General features: G+C 44.2%; 1 long non-coding RNA gene across 1 annotated transcript; it reads left to right on the top strand.

The window, feature by feature from the left end:
• Positions 1 to 9,029: 9,029 nt before the first annotated feature.
• LOC143844283 (uncharacterized) lies at positions 9,030 to 13,923 on the top strand. The gene is made up of 3 exons (XR_013233919.1): positions 9,030 to 9,068; positions 12,654 to 12,761; positions 13,540 to 13,923. It is a non-coding gene; the product is annotated as an uncharacterized LOC143844283 (long non-coding RNA).
• The last annotated feature ends 3,352 nt before the right edge of the window (positions 13,924 to 17,275 follow it).

The raw sequence follows: 17,275 nt of genomic DNA, 5'->3' as shown, positions 1-17,275 counted from the left end.
CAAAGGAAAACTACAAGCAGGGGTTTTGGTTACATGGGAATGTTGTGGTTACATAGGGACGTTCCAGCAAAGGCACAGCACAGACACAGCAAACAAGATGGAGTCAGACAAGTTCACTGAACAGTAATCATGGCAGAGAACAGGGACTGATCCTGATATTCCTCTGTCCCCAAAACAACCTCCCCTCACCCAGTGTCCTTAGGCCTCGGGCACTGCAGGAATTCTCTATGAAAGGCCCGTAAGAGTCTGGGAGCCCGAATATTACTGGCCTCAACCCATTCCCTGTCCCCCATGGGAAAGTCCTTCCGGTCAACCAAGTACTGAAGCTTCCCCTTATGCCAGCAAGAGTCCAGAATTTTGTCGACTTCATAGTGCGTGTCCTTGTCTACGAAGATCGGAATAGGTGTCGCAGACAGGGGGTGCCAGGCATCTGGAGGCGGGGCACTTTTCAGCAGGCTGGAATGAAAAACGGGGTGTACATTCCGGTAAGTCTTAGGCAGGGAAAGTTCTACAGTCGCAGCATTGATCAACCTTTTCACCACAAAGGGTCCCACAAACTTTGCCCCTAGTTTGCATGAAGGCTGCCCCTAGTTTGCGCAAAGGTTTTTTGTAGATAAATAGGCCAAATCCCTCACAGCCCAGGCAGGGCACACTGTCCATTTTTTATCTGCCTGGGCTTTGTAGGAGCGTTTCGCCTCCTCAAGGCAATCGACAGTGGAGGGCCATGCCTGGGAAATTCCCCTTGCCCACTTTTGGACATCAGGGGCATCTGGGGAAGCAATGTCCCAGGTGGGCACGGCAGATAAATCAGCCCCATAGACAGCTTTAAAGGGGGTCACCCCCATAGATGCATGCACCCCGTTGTTGTAGGTGAATTCGGCCAGAGGGAGGAGGGAGACCCAATTGTCCTGCTGATGGTTGATAAAGCAGCGTAGGTACTGCTCTAGGATTTGGTTCACCCTCTCTTTTTGTCCATTAGTCTCTGGGTGGTAACCGGACGTGAGAGCTTGCTCTACCCCCAGGAGGTTCAAAAGCTCCTGTCAGAACTTGGCAACGAACTGGGGGCACCGATCTGTGAGCAGCCTGCTTGGGATCCCGTGTAGGCGATATATGTGGCTGATGAAAAGAGAAACCAGTTTCACCGCCCAGGGAACCCTGGCGCAAGGGACAAAATGGGCTTGCTTAGAGAAAGCATCTACCACCACCCAAATCACACTCTTCCCCTGACTGAGGGGAAGGTCCGTAATAAAGTCCATAGTAACATCAGTCCAGGGTCGTGATGGGGTAGGAAGGGGCTGCAGGAGACCCTTCTTTTTCCCACCCATGGGCTTAACGGTCAGACACACAGGGCAACCTTGCACATAAAGTTCCACATCTTTCCGCAGGGACGGCCACCAATAATGCCGCTGGGCCGGGTGGAGAGTCTTTACAAACCCAAAGTGCCCCGCGGGTTTAGAATCGTGGCAGAGTTTCAGTACTTCTTTACAAGCGGCAACGGGAACAAACAAATTATCCTCCTTAAAAAACAGTCCTTCTTTCTCAACCAGGGAGGGGCAGAGGTGTTCAAACTCTACGTCTAGCCTGACATCTTTCTGGACCCAGCCCCCTGGGTATGGCCCCCCGCCCCTCGCTTTGCTACGTGTCATGACCGTCAGACCGAGTTGGGCGGGGGTGAACACCGTGTCGACCAACTGATCACGTTTGCAGTCATATAGGGGAAGGCGCGAGAGCGCATCAGCAAGAAAGTTCATTTTGCCTGGTAGATGCTTGAGGGTGAAATTGAACCAGGAGAAAAACTCCGCCCATCGCATCTGTTTGGCGGACAGGGAGCGGGGCTGTTTGAGCGCTTGCAAGTTTTTATGATCCATTCAAACTATGAACGGGTGGATAAAAAGATAAAATGGGCTTTAAATCTAGTTAAATATATATATTGCATTGGCAATACAATATATTGTATTGCAATACAATATATTGTATTGCATTGGCTAAGAGTTCATAACATTTCAGGATATTTTCAAAAACCAGGACTATGGAAATGGGACAATATTGAGGTGGGGATATTCATGCATTTACAAAGCTCTGTTCATCATGTTTCCATTTGAGGAACCCTTCCAAGGCCATGAAGAAACCCCAGGGTTTCACGGATCCTACAGCCTTGGGCTGTATTAATAGAAGTATCACGTCAAAATCACAAGATGTCAATCTACCACATTGGTCAGACAACACCTGAAGTCCTGTCTGCAGTTCTTTAGGTCTCAATTCAAAAAGATCATGGACAAAATTAAGAGGGTGCAAAGGAAGGAGATGAGGATGATCCATGTGTAGAACGGTACAGAATAGATATTGGGGGCGAAACGTAGGTTAGTGAACAATAGAAAGTCATTATCAAAAAAGGAAAACAGAGTATCTGGAATCAAATGGGTTCTGTAATAGATAATCCTAACATAGAGGACATTGGTTGAAATCAATTGTTATTTGTAAAAAATAAAAGAAATAGATTAGATATGCATTCATCCTTTCTTTCAGACTATCATGGAAACAATACAATCCAAGCTATGTTTAGGGATAATAAGGAATTTAGAACAAAATGGAATTCTACTTTTAACAAGTGGTCCTTTTATTTAATGCTGTTGATTATTGAAAATTTGCTTTTGAAAAAAACTGTGACTGAGACAATCTTCATAGAGAATGACTCTTGGAACCATTAATGAGAAGAGATACCTCCCTGAATACCGAGAAGTTAACTAGTTATTTTCTTCAAGATCGTCACCCTCATGCACCCAAAATCATTGCCAGATTTCTGTACCTCTCCCTATTCAAACAGCACGATAAATCATCTTGATTGTCAAGTTTGAATTGTAATTTGTTTTACTTTATTTTATGGTCTAGTTTTATTGTTTAACTATGCCAATAAAGACATTTGAATTTGAATACACAAATCAGCCCCTTTTCCTCTACTGAATATGGTCTGAAATGCTTATGGACGGGTCAAACAAAATGACTGAATATATGACATTACATATTTGGTGCATCAGATTTGAGAAGAAAAATTGATCAGCAAAAAAGATATGGAAAGAAATAACTGATTTATAAATTATTTATTTGTATTTCAGAAAATATGTTGAATATAGTATGTGGTACATGATGTGATATTATGATGTAATAAGTCAATCAATCTATATTTATAGTCATTCAGACTAAAATTCAGATACACTTGTAATTGGAAATTGAAGCAATTCAAAAAAGAAAGAAAACAATAGTAATAATATAAGAAATTAAAAAGTCTGATATCACAAGAAATTTAGGGTGTTAAAATCAATATTTAAAAATATACTTTAAAATGGCAATTGGATTCTTTTTAGTATTTAACTCATCTTAAATTAAACAGAAACTTTCTGATCCACATACATAGTACGCAGATTCATGGTGGCAGTGCAAAATTTACCTGTGCAAAGAGTTGTTTGCCTATTTTCACCTTGAAGCAGTATCTTGATTTTCTCCTTTGAGAAAGTTCTCAGGTAGTTGTTCAAAACTGGCTGGATAAAATTACATCTAATAGCATTATAAATCTATGTGCCATCACAGTCTATGTGCCATCTGAGCTAACATAAGACCAGCATAGTTATATTTAATGTCTTTAAACACTCTTGCAAGTAAAGGCTCAGGTGTGTCAATTTCAGGTACATGTAAATTATAAGCAGCATATAGGGCACAATTGTCATAACCCATCCTGGCATTGAAGTCTCCTCCAAATATAAGAAATGCAAAGGGATGGACATACATAAGTTGGCTTACACACTTCTCAAAACCCTCCCAGTTAGCCTCCACTTCTGCTTTTCTTCCCCATGGAGGAAAGTCTACATTTACAAGCAAGTATTTTGTCTGTTGGAATGTCAAGGTTACAGCAATGGCTAGCTGTCCAAAATTAGACAATGATTCTGATTTTATCATAAGCTGAGTGGACACTAAGATGGCTAGCCCCCCTTTTGCTCTACCATGCAAAGAAGCCTCTGCTGGAAGATCAAATGACTTATAGCCAGGTAAATATGGGGAATCTAGAAGCCATGTCTCCTGAACCATGATAATGTCAAATCTATTAAGGAATGTAGAGACTTGTGGACCGGTTTTCCTAATAGTCCAACCGCTGGTGTTCCATGATATCAAGGTAAAGTCCTGCCCTCCCACAACCTCTTCCCTCGGTTCTTGCTTATCTAGTCAGCCCAAGGTGATGAGATCTAGCTGGCCATCTTGATCGTTAAAAACACATCCATTCTTTGGTGGCAAAGGTTCTTTCCCAGTGATGTGTTGATGTTTCTGTGAGGAATTATCATTAAGCAGCATCTGGGGTAATCTTCCAACAGTCAATGGTGTTCTCATGTAGGCACTTCAGTAGAACAAGTCAAAACATTTAAATATCTAGGTGTTACCTTCCAATATAACCAGAACTGGCGCTCCCACTGCCAACGAGCTATCAATCTGGCCAAATCCTCATCTTCCTTGATAAAACAGTTCTTTTTCTCTGCGAAAAGTAACCAATTTATTCCTGCAGCAATTAAAAATTTTAATGCCAAAGTGATGTCCCAGCTCCTGTTTGGATGCCCCTTATGGGTTCCTGCCTTTAATAAATCTATTGAGGGTGTTCAATCTGCTTCCTATAGGCAAATTGCAGGGGTTCCCAATTGTGTCTCCTACCATGCCATTTGCACAGAATTTGGCCAAATTAGGGTAGAGACAAGGGCCTGGATAGCTACTTTTAAATTTGGGGTCAGACTGTTTTTTAGAATAGAAACTGGCAGCCTTTTAACTTGTCTGAAAAGTGACCCTCTTAAATTTCGATGGTTCCAGGCTATTGAACAAAAATTAGTCTCCATTGGCATCGATCTGAACTCCCTACTACCTCTGGAAGAAAAATGTATCTTCCGGATTATTAAACAGAGAATATTAGACCATGAGCAGCAGGAACTCATACCTACCCAGCCTCGAGTCTGCTCACCAGCATTCTTTGGCATCACTATGCAGAGAAATATTATGCCTACATATTTGCATCTTCTTGATGTCCCACCCCTGAGAAGAGCTTTTCTCCTGGCACGAATGAATGCTTTCCCCTCCAAGGTCTTAGAGGGAAGATTCCACCATATCCCATACCATGCAAGACTCTGTCCGTGTGGTTCTGGCTGCCCTGACTCTGTCTCACTCATTTTGTTAGATTGCCCCTTATATGAGCAGTGTCGGGATGACAGCTTTGTTGCTTTGCTGGGAAACAAGCCTTCTGTAAGTTAATCTATGACCTTGCAATTCCTGCTCTCTGACAAAGACCCAGAGGTAACCATTTTAGTTGCCAGAGTTTTAACTAAGATACTTTTATAATATGCCATCTGAGCTAACATAAGACCAGCATAGTTATATTTAGTGTCTTTAAACACTCTTGCAAATAAAGGCTCAGGTGTGTCAATTTCAGGTACATGTAAATTATAAGCAGCATATAGGGCACAATTGAAGTCTCCTCTGGCATTGAGGTAAAGGTAAAGGTAAAGGTATCCCCTGTGCAAGCACCGAGTCATGTCTGACCCTTGGGGTGACGCCCTCTAGCGTTTTCATGGCAGATTCAATACGGGGTGGTTTGCCAGTGCCTTCCCCAGTCATCACCGTTTACCCCCAGCAAGCTGGGTACTCATTTTACCGACCTCGGAAGGATGGAAGGCTGAGTCAACCTTGAGCCGGCTGCTGGGATCGAACTCCCAACCTCATGGGCAGACAGTTCCAGACAGCATATCGCTGCCTTACCACTCTGCGCCACAAGAGGCTCATAAGGCATTGAAGTCTCCTCCAAATATAAGAAATGCAAAGGGATGGGCATACATAAGTTGGCTTACACACTTCTCAAAGCCCTCCCAGTTAGCCTCCACTTCTGCTTTTCTTCCCCCTGGAGGAAAGTATACATTTACAAGCAAGTATTTTGTCTGTTGGAATGTCAAGGTTACAGCAATGGCTAGCTGTCCAAAAATTGAAAGGGTACAGAGGAGAGCGACGAAGATGATCTGGGGCCAAGGGACCAAGCCCTATGAAGATAGGTTGAGGGACTTGGGAATGTTCAGCCTGGAGAAAAGGAGGTGGAGAGGGGACATGATAGCCCTCTAAGTATTTGAAAGGTTGTCACTTGGAGGAGGGCAGGATGCTGTTTCTGTTGGCTGCAGAGGAGAGGACACGCAGTAATGGGTTTAAACTTCAAGTACAACGATATAGGCTAGATATCAGGAAAAGAATTTTCACCGTCAGAGTAGTTCAGCAGTGGAATAGGCTGCCTAAGGAGGTGGTGAGCTCCCCCTCACTGGCAGTCTTCAAGCAAAGGTTGGATACACACTTTTCTTGGATGCTTTAGGATGCTTAGGGCTGATCCTGCGTAGAGCAGGGGGTTGGACTAGATGGCCTGTATGGCCCCTTCCAACTCTATGATTCTATGATTCTATGATTTTATGCTGCCTACCTTGTATTTTATCTTTTATAGTTTATTTAATCATTTTAAGATCTGTTTGGTTATGTAACCCCATGGCCTATTTTATTATTTTGTTGAAATTTTAAACCCTATTTTTATATGTCTTATACATATGTTATGCCAATAAAAGGTTACTGACTGACTCATGTAGGAACGGCACATCCAGAACCATATCAGTGCGCTGAGCTGATTCCATCATTCCCCTAGCATTTTCACAAGGGCTTGTATAGGTCATTTCCATTTTATTTATGCTGGTTACTACTTTTTCTAACTTAACCCCAAGATCCTTCAAGTGTGATGTTATTGCATCCTGTTCAACCTTGGGCACCTTTCCAAAAGACTTTAAAATATCTTCCTCTATTGAGTTTTCCAGATAAGATGTCCCACTCTCATCTGTCTCTTTTTGTCCATTTTTTTCATTAGCCAATGTCTATTCTGATAAATTTTGATTTGAAGCTGATGAAATTTGATTCAAAACTGATTCTTCTTTCAGCTGATGTTTATAGCTCAAAAGGGGCATGATATTATTGTTCTTAAATGCCCTACATGGGAACAGCCCCATCCTATTCAGCCTTTCCTTCTGCATCATCAACAGCCTTGGAATAGCTGCAGAACTAAAAGTTAATAATACATCCGTTGTGTGTTTCGGACTGTTTAGCAACTCCGTTGCAATCAGGTCGATGGAATTTAGTGGTCTCCTTATGATGTTGCTCAGATGTCTTATTGCTTTTCTTAGGGGGGCCCATGGTGGTAGGAATCCTCTATAGGGGCAGACTGTCAGGCAATTTTTTTCTTTTTGAAGAATAAGCTTCTGGGTATAAGACAATGCTTGGGTAGTCTGAGATGTTGACCAACTAACACTTCTGGACATCCTCTGCAAAGGCTTAGTGAAGTACTGGGTAGTAACTCCTTGTTTTGACTGTACCGCATTTATTAATGGCTCAGTTTTTAGAGACAGATCTCTCAAATCCTTTTTGATACCTGCTACCATATCAAAGATATTCAATACAGTACTAGCGTTCAGAGTTGCATATCTTGCTATTAAGCTGGATCCTCATAGCTGATTTCAGGTTTCTCATTCCCATTCTTCCTCTCAATTAGAGGCTGTGGTTCACTCGAGGTGCCTTGCCTGCCTGACAAGCAACATTCTTAAAGATATATTACTATCTTCAAATGTGTAAGTGGGGTCTAGTAAGATGTTTTGATTTATAGTCAGATTGCAGCCCTAAAACTTTGGGAGTAGTCGTTCACTAGCATTCCCATCAGTACCCTAGAGCAGTGGTCCCCAACCTTTTTATCACCGGGGACCACTCAACACCGGGGACCACTCACCGGGGACCACTCAATGCCTTTTACTGAGGCCTGGTAGGGGGGGGGGGGTTAGTTTACTCCTCTACTCTCAACCACTGCCCTAACGCTCTCTGATCGCTATGGTAATGTTTAAACATCCCTTCAAAATAAGATACAGACACGCCACAATAATGAACAAAAGGAACATTTTATTCTCATGGAAATTTTAACTCATGTCAATGACAAATCAATGGGAACCCTGAGCTTGTTTCTCTGCAACGAGATAGTCCCATCTGGGAGTGATGGGAGACAAGGACACCCAAAGTGTGTTGTAAAGGGCTGGGGGGGATGAAGTAAACGGCCGGGGGGGGGGGAGAAGGCGTCCTTCGGGGCCCACCTCCAATTAGTTGAAGGACCACATGTGGTCCGAGGCCCACAGGTTGGGGATTGCTACCCTAGAGAGCCTATGGCCTATTGATACTAAAAAACTAAGACAGTAATATAAGGTAAGGTTTTAATATTCATTGTGATTTGACAATATTAATTCAAATATTAATATATAGAAGATTAGCTATATACTTGTGTTGTTAATTTTATAGGAAAAGCGATAGTATTTTGCCACTTTGATACAACAAACTGTTTTTGGAGGTATGTGTATTTGAAGTAATTCTTTGCTGCCTTGTTTAATATGGATAATAATCTGTACATTTTGAATTTTGGATTGGAGGATTCGACCACTGATGAAGTCAATGAAAACAGAATTTATCTAGAAGCCGTTATAGTTGTTCCTTCTGGTATATAAAAGAATTATAAAAGAAATTGTATTGAAATTCATTATATACATTATTACAAACACATTGCCTTGAATAGCATTTCTTGCTAGCCTAAGCTCATATTGAGCCTTAGTTATTCTAACACTCTCCCTACAATAATTGGTTGTTTATAGTCATCCTTGGTAGTAAGGCCTTCCTTCCATTTCCTGAATGACTCTTTTTTATTCTTCAAATAATTTGACAACTGCTTATGGAGCCAACTTGGCTTCCTTAGGCTCCTTCCATCTTTTCTTCTTAAGGAAGTCGGGTTTTTTTTTTGTCTGTTCCTTGCCTGGGTTGTGGGGGGCTGCATTAGCTGATTTGCACTAGTGGGCAGTTTTGCCTGGGGCTGACTGCTAGGTCCCCCCTCTGCTGGGTGGGCCTTTGTGCTCTAAAAGGCTCTTGCTTGCCAGAGGCAGTAGTACAAACAGCTGAGCAGAGAGAAGGAGAAAGTGCCAGCTCAGGAGCTACTGGTGACTTTTGCTTTCTTTCTTACAGTGGGTGAGGGTAGATAGGTTGCAGCAGAGTGGGGGATTTTTGAGGTTGTTTTTTGTCTGTTCCTTGCCTGGGTGGTGGGGGGCTGCAACTAATCGCATTCGCTGATTTGCATTTGTTGGCAGTTTTGCCTGGGGTTAACTGCTAGCTCCACTCTCTGCTGGGTAAGCCTTGTGCTCTAAAAGGCTCTTGCTCACCAGACTACAAACCTACAAAAGCTAAAGGACTCTTGGCCTGTGGATCAAGCCAAAAGGCTCTGTAAGAGTTTGCAGAAGGGGTCTGGTTCTTCCCATAATGGATCAGAGCGGTGTAGCTAGTGATGGACTTGAGGCTGTGACTTGCAGTGTCTGTGGCCTGTTTGTATTTTTACCTCTGGGTAACTTTTAATACACCTGCACCAAGTGCAAGTTAGTACAGCTTCTGGAGGAGAAGGTACAGAAACTAGAAGAATGCCTGCCCATGTTTTATTCTAAAAAGGAGAGTAAAGAGTTCTTAGAAAGAACTCATTGAGCACTTGGCAATTGGAGGTGGAAAAGGTGTCTCATCAATTAGAGGAGAACCGATACAAGAGGACAGCTTATGGAAGACTGTCACCTAGAGCTATCGAAATATAAGGAGATATTTTGCTCCACTGACAGTCAGAAATCATTTCCAGTACTAGGGTCACACCCAGGGCAGCAGTGAGGCCTTTCCAGGCCTTTGGGAAGTGCTCCCTTTCCCCCCCTGGCCAGGCCACTTACCTGGGGCCCTGCAAGTGGAGCGGAGGAGTCACCAACTGGCTGGCTGTAACAGCCAGGCATGTCTGTGAGGGCTTGGTGAGGGAGGGCGGGAGCTGTAGGGGCAGGGCCAACCCATCAGCCTGATGTCTATAGCTGGCAAAACAAATCATTAAACAGTTGGTCCTTAAACAGCTAGAGCAGATTGTTGTGATTTCTCTTAGCACGGGTTTCGCAAGAACGAGTCACGTCAGACCAACCTTTTTTTTGAGAAAGTTACTACCTTGCTGGATCAGGGGAAACTGTGGACATTGTTGACTTGATTTCAATAAGGCTTTTGATAAGGTTCTGCATGAAATTGTTATTGGCAAGTTGGCAAAATGCAGTATGGATCCTATTAATGTTAGGTGGATTGAGAACTGGTTGACAGATTGAACCCACAGGGTGCTTCTAAATGGGTCATCTTCCTGGAGAGGAGTGATGAGTGGAGTGCCTCAAGGATCTGTCCTGGGTCCTGAGTTCTTTAACATATTTATAAATTATTTAGATGAAGGAATAGAAGGGGTGCTTATTAAACTTGCTGATGACACTAAGCTGGTAGGGGTAGCAAACACCAGAAGACAGAATCAGGATGATCTAGACAGGCTGGAAAACTGGTCTAAAATGAAGAAAATGAATTTTAATAGTGACAAGCATGCCCACCTAAACCAGACCTGTGGTGTGGGGATGGACAAAGGGTTATGGGAAGACACCCAAGAAAGAACCCCATGGTCTCTCCACACCAAGAGGAGAAGCTACTAGGTGGAGAATTCAGGTGATGATGCAACATCTGCCATTTTCAGTGAAGAGCCTTTGACAGACGGCTTGCTGTCCAGGTAGGCCCGCCCCTTCCCCCTCCCTTCACCAGTCTCATTACTGTGGGGGAAACTAACACCTTAGCACAAAGACCCTGTTCCAAACATGCCCTTTCATATCCCAAAGCTAAGAGCAATGCCCCCTTGCTAATAGCGAGGTTTTTCCATACTGGTTGACTCTTTCATCCTGTGTTAGGGGTCAAGCTGGTAGCAAATCGCCAGTTCTCCCCTGCCCTGGACAAATGCCTGTCTCTTTTGTACACAAGGCAGGCAGGAAGGCATAAGGAAGGCCAGCCCCAGGACAAGCGGAAGAAGAGGACACAAATGCCTCGGCGCAAGAAGTCCAGGAAGGACAGGAGAATGTCCCAGGAGAGGCTCAAGGCTTCTAGCTGGCCCAAAGCTGTTGTGGGACAAGCTCTTGGAGGTGGGATAGGTGGGGAGTTCACAGCTCCCTCCACTATTTCAGGTTGGGTAGAGAGGAGCCCAGGTAAGTGCGCAGGTCTCTGACAGTCGACCGGATGATCTTCGCCGGGATGGTCTCCTTGTTCAGGCGTTTGTAGGCCTCGAATCGGTGACACCCCCCAAAGGGGTAGAAATAGTCGCCCCCCTGGCTGCCTTTGATCCAGAGGACATCGATTGGGGGCACTCAGTCGGGGTCCTTCTGGACGGTCCGCACGAGGCTGAGCACTTTGCCCTCGTCCAGCACGGGCGGGATGGGCTGGATGATGACCTGCAGCGGCACGCGGTGCGTGGTGGTGATGGCACTCGTGTGGATGCTGCGCTTGTCCGCCATGCCCACGCCCCGTAATGGCCGAGATCATATAGTGGTAGTACTCTGTGTTGTGATGATGAATTTTAATAGTGAAAAAGGTAAAGTTCTGCATTTTGGTAGGAAAAATCATATGCATCATTATAGGATGGCTGAGACTTGTCTTGGCAGTATTATGTGTGAAAGGGATCCAGCAGTCTTAGTAGATCAGACACTGAACATGAGTCAGCAGTGTGACTCCATGACTAAAAAGGCAAATGGGATTTTTGGCTGCATTAAAAGAAATATAGTGTTCCGATCATGCAATGCTATCACTTTATTCCACTATGGTTAGACCTCATTTGGAGTGCAATGTTCCATTTTGGGCATGACAACTGAAGAAAGATGTAGGGAAACTTGAGGGTGTCCAGGAGATGGCTACGAAGACGGTGAGGTTTTTATTCTGAAAAAAAAATCATAGCATATCGATATATAATACAGAAAAGTATAATATTCTCCTCACTCTTATAATCACAGAATCACAGAGTTGGAAGGGGCCATACAGGCCATCTAGTCCAACCCCCAGCTCAATGCAGGATCAGCCCAAAGCATCCAAGAAAAGTGTGTATCCAACCTTTGCTTGAAGACTGCCAGTGAGGGGGAGCTCACCACCTCCTTAGGCAGCCTATTCCACTGCTGAACTACTCTGTGAATTTTTTTTCCTGATATCTAGCCTATATCATTGTAGTTTAAACCCATTACTGCGTGTCCTCTCCTCTGCAGCCAACAGAAACAGCATCCTGCCCTCCTCCAAGTGACAACCTTTCAAATACTTAAAGAGGGCTATCATGTTCCCTCTCAACCTCCTTTTCTCCAGGCCGAACATTCTCAAGTCCCTCAACCTATCTTCATAGGGCTTGGTCCCTTGGCCCCAGATCATCCTCATTCGCCTTTTTTACCGCTGCATCACACTGCCTCCTCATGTTTAGCTTACAATCCACAAGTACCCCAAGGTCTCGTTCACACACAGTGTTACCTAGAAGCGTATCCCCCATCCAGTAGGCATGCTCTTCATTTTTCTGACCCAGAAGTAGAACTTTACACTTATCTTTATTAAATTGCATATTGTTCTCATTTGCCCATTTTTCCATTGTGTTCTTCTTCCCTACTGCTCCATTAAATGTATCTAACTTCCTTTATTAAGATAGTCCATATAACACCATTGCTCTTCATACTCTTCTACAGATCTTCCGTTAACCATATGAGTGAGTCTAGCCATTGTTGACAGTTCAGCCACTTTATCGAGCCATTGAGATATGGATTTCCAATTCTTCGTCCAAACCAACCTCACAGGTGTGGTAACGTGGAAGAAAAAAACGCCTTGCATCTGGATGCATGCTTAACAGCATACGAGCTGTCTTTAGTGGAAATTGGACCTTAAACATTTCCTGTGATATCATATGTATTTTAACCCAAAAGCCTTTAGCTTTCTCATGATTCCACCAAATGAAGGAGCCTACATGTCCATTACATTTCCAACATATTGGATTATTATACCCTTTAGCCATTTTTGCTATAACTTTAGGAGTAATATACCATCTATAAAATATTTTATACCAGTTTTCTCTTAATACCTGACTGTTTGTTTGGGGATTATGGTCCATGCTCGATCCCATTCTTTCATAGTGACACTGACACCAAAATTTTGCATCCATTTAACCATACAACTTTTAACTTGTTCCACTTCAGTTTCAAATTTCAGTTTCAAATTTGGCCTTGCAAATGTGGTTTATTAAGAAGAATATTTTCAAAATCGAGAGAGGAAAATTCGTATCCACCTGTTATTAAAGTCTGTTTTAAACCTGGAAACTAATTGTTTATATTCCATCCAATGTATTTCCACTTCTTTTAAAAATGTTTGTAGGCTCTTAAGTTCTCCAGTCCTCATTAGTAGATCTTTGTATTTTAAACAAGTTATTATTTTTTGCTGGGATCTTGAAAAGTACTTCTCTATGGATGATTTCAAAAAACGGGAGGACGAACATAATCTTTTTTCATACCTGTGCCACACCTTCAGCAAAGCTTTTGTCCATGAATTAATCCTAGGCTTTTCCTTTTCTTTTGTTTTTAGTGGAGGCCAAAGAATGTTATGAAGTCCATTTTCCTGATCTGCCTTTTCTAGCAGCAGGTCTCTAGACATTGGATCAACTATCCAATCCGCCAGATACTCCGGAAGATAGAGACAGAGTTCAACGAGATCTGAACACAATGGAAAAATGGGCAAATGAGAACAAGATGCAAACTTCAAGTACAAACTTCAACTACAACGATATAGGCTAGATATCAGGAAAAATGTTTTTACAGTCGGAGTAGTTCAGCAGTGGAATAGGCTGCCTAAGGAGGTGGTGAGCTCCCCCTCACTGGCAGTCTTCAAGCAAAGGTTGGATACACACTTTTCTTGGATGCTTTAGGATGCTTAGGGCTGATCCTGCGTTGAGCAGGGGGTTGGACTAGATGGCCTGTATGGCCCCTTCCAACTCTATGATTCTATGATTCTATGATTCTATGAGATGGTCCCACCCACTGGCTCTCCCCTCCATCCATCCACTAGCGCCTGGGCCTCGCCCATCTTGCTCATAGACTCGGAGGTGGTGCACCGGCAGAGGCAGCTTTCGAGGGGGCCAGGCCATGTCCTGCTCAAGCAGGCAGGTAGGCAGCCATCGGGGCGCAGCCCCGAAGGAAGGAAAGGAGGCAGGCAGGCCAGAGGGAGGCGGGCTGGCTTTCTCGCGCAGCTTCTGCTCCTGGTTGTGCTGGTCCTACAGGACATGGGCGCACTCCTTGACCTCATCGGCCTCCTGCTGCAGTACCTGGATTTTGCGCTTCACCGCCTCCAATGGGGCTGGTGGGGGCCGGTGGGGTGAAGGGCTTGTGGGGGGCAGAGGAGCCAGCTCGAGAGGAGCCCGGAGCCTGTACAGCACCAGCTGCCCTAAAAAACTCGTGATTTTTGTGAAAGGACGTGGGACAAGTTACTGAATCTCAGGATGGTCATACCGTAATTGTTACCTTTGGTCACCTTACTATTGGTACATAGATGAGGAGGATGTGTAATGAAAATAAAGTTATAGTAAATGTCATGTTTGTAGTGGACCAGGCAGAGGCCCGTGAGTGGCTCAGGCCTCTGCAGTCTCATCAATAACTGTCCGTTGCCTGTTCTCAAGGAAATGCTGAGAGTTCCTGGTGGCACGAAAATAGATTTTTTTTAAAGCAAAGTCTGAAGAAATGGAAGTTACAAAATACCGTATTTGCCGGCGTATAAGACAACTGGGCGTATAAGACGACCCCCCAACATTTCCACTCAAAGTACAGTACTATGGGCCGCTATGGGCAGCTCTGTCTATCTCAACTGAAGTGTACCCGGCGTATAAGACGACCTCCCCCCCCACTTGGAGGCATGTTTTTCAGGGGGGGGGGAAGTCGTCTTAGACGCCAGCAAATACTGTAACTGCATTGCAAAGATGTTTGCTTCCTGGTGATTTCACTCTTTGGAAATTAACCCTTGCCACATGTTTGCAGAGGGCTGTATGGCAGAGACCTGTTTTGCTAAAAGAGGCACCTTTGTCTGATAGGAAAGGTTTTCTGTGATTATGTCTCAGGAAAAGTTTTTCCTGCAGGCCAGATCCAACCAGAACACATCTCTGTTCTCTTGAGTTCAGCTGGGGTTGAATTCATTTAACTGTGCTGGTGATCAGGTGATCTTGTTTTAAGCTACAAATGTTTACAATCTGAGTAATCTCAGTGGGGAAACAGTCACCCTGACCATTGCAAAACTCTTGCAAAATACATAACCTTATGTCATGTACATGATGCTGCTATCTCTCTGCAAGAATCTTGCCTCTGGGAAACTCTTTATAATCCCATCTCTTTTTAAACAGATATGTGTTAGTTGTTTAACTGGCAATTTAAAGGTCTTGTGCTTGTTTTTGTCTCAGGTGTTTCTCAATATCTTTAACCGCCCCTGCGGAGCTGATTAAATAAAGCGCTTAGAGCTCTGTGGGCGGAGAAAGGGCGGGGCCTCTCCACGAGTGGGGGTCGGCCTCCGTGGCCTGCCTGTGCTCTGCCCCTTAATTCTAGTAGATACATATTGGGGTTGACCAGGATGTCTTTGACAGCCCAGATAGCCTTGGTTAATGAGTGCTTGTAAATCTGTGGCATCTCTTTTAGATCATTTGGTTGCCTAGGGCTTTATGGTACCATCGCACACAGCTGAAGAAGGCATTGTCTTCTGCCCACAGTGTGTTGCGGTGGTTAAAAGGGCTGAAGTAGCATCTGTGGGACCCAGTTTCAAATATTTACTCTGCCATGGAAGCTCTCTTAGGATAGACACACCCTCACCTACTTCTTAAGGTTGGTCTGAGGATAAAATAGAAGAGAGGGATGTAAGTTGCTTTGGACACAGGATATAAATAAATAAACAGATGGGTGAGGACTTCTGGGAACATGGCGAGGTGACAAGCTCAAATTTACAGACCTCCTTAGCAGGCAAGACAAAGTCCATCTTTCTGGACATGGATGACTGGCGGGAAGCACGCAGACTTCCCCTGAAGATCCCCCCTGACAGCCTTTGGCATCGGGGGCAGCATAGAATCGGTGGGGCTTCTTGAAGAAACTCCACGAGCAATCAAGTGCCTGCTAAAGGGCCCAGACTTCGTCTCCCTAACCTACCTCCCCCCAAATACTGGACAATTCAATAAGGACTGCAGTCTCAACCACACTGTTCCCCTGAAGCTTCCCTTCTGGCAAGTACTGATCCTAGCAAGCAGTACAGCCGATAAGACATGGGCTCCCTGTTAAGAGATGCCTTTACGGTTTATAACTTAACAGCCAGTTTGCAGATGATCTTGTGACAGGAGTAACACTTTAGCTTCAAAGGAAAGCTGAGCGCCCTAACATATACCATACCTCTCTCTCTCTTTTTAATGAAATAATATTAGAGTGGAAAAGAATTTTCAAAGTAATTGGGCAGCTGGTGAATAATTTCATGTATTGTATTGAGTATAAAGTATGTTGTTGTTGTTATGTGCGAAGTCGTGTCCGACCCATCGCGACCCCATGGACAATGATCCTCCAGGCCTTCCTGTCCTCTACCATTCCCCGGAGTCCATTTAAGTTTGCACCGACTGCTTCAGTGACTCCATCCAGCCACCTCATTCTCTGTCGTCCCCTTCTTCTTTTGCCCTCGATCGCTCCCAGCATTAGGCTCTTCTCCAGGGAGTCCTTCCTTCTCATGAGGTGGCCAAAGTATTTGAGTTTCATCTTCAGGATCTGGCCTTCTAAAGAGCAGTCAGGGTTGATCTCCTCTAGGACTGACCGGTTTGTTCGCCTTGCAGTCCAAGGGACTCGCAAGAGTCTTCTCCAGCACCAGAGTTCAAAAGCCTCAATTCTTTGACGCTCGGCCTTCCTTATGGTCCAACTCTCGCAGCCATACATTGCAACTGGGAATACCATAGCCTTGACTAAACGCACTTTTGTTGGCAGGGTGATGTCTCTGCTTTTTAGGATGCTGTCTAGATTTGCCATAGCTTTCCTCCCCAGGAGCAAGCGTCTTTTAATTTCTTTGCTGCAGTCCCCATCTGCAGTGATCTTGGAGCCCAGGAAAATAAAATCTGTCACTATCTCCATTTCTTCCCCATCTATTTTCCAGGAATTGAGAGGGCCGGATGCCATGATCTTTGTTTTCTTGATGTTGAGTTTCAAGCCAACTTTTGCACTCTCCTCCTTCACCCGCATCAACAGGCTCTTTAGTTCCTCTTCACTTTCTGCCATTAGAGTGGTATCATCTGCATATCTGAGGTTGTTGATATTTATCC

Source organism: Paroedura picta, chromosome 9, assembly GCF_049243985.1.
Source record: "Paroedura picta isolate Pp20150507F chromosome 9, Ppicta_v3.0, whole genome shotgun sequence".
Classification (NCBI taxonomy): domain Eukaryota; kingdom Metazoa; phylum Chordata; class Lepidosauria; order Squamata; family Gekkonidae; genus Paroedura; species Paroedura picta.
The sequence above is the reverse complement of the archived record's forward strand: the minus strand, read 5'-3'. Positions and strand labels throughout refer to the sequence as shown.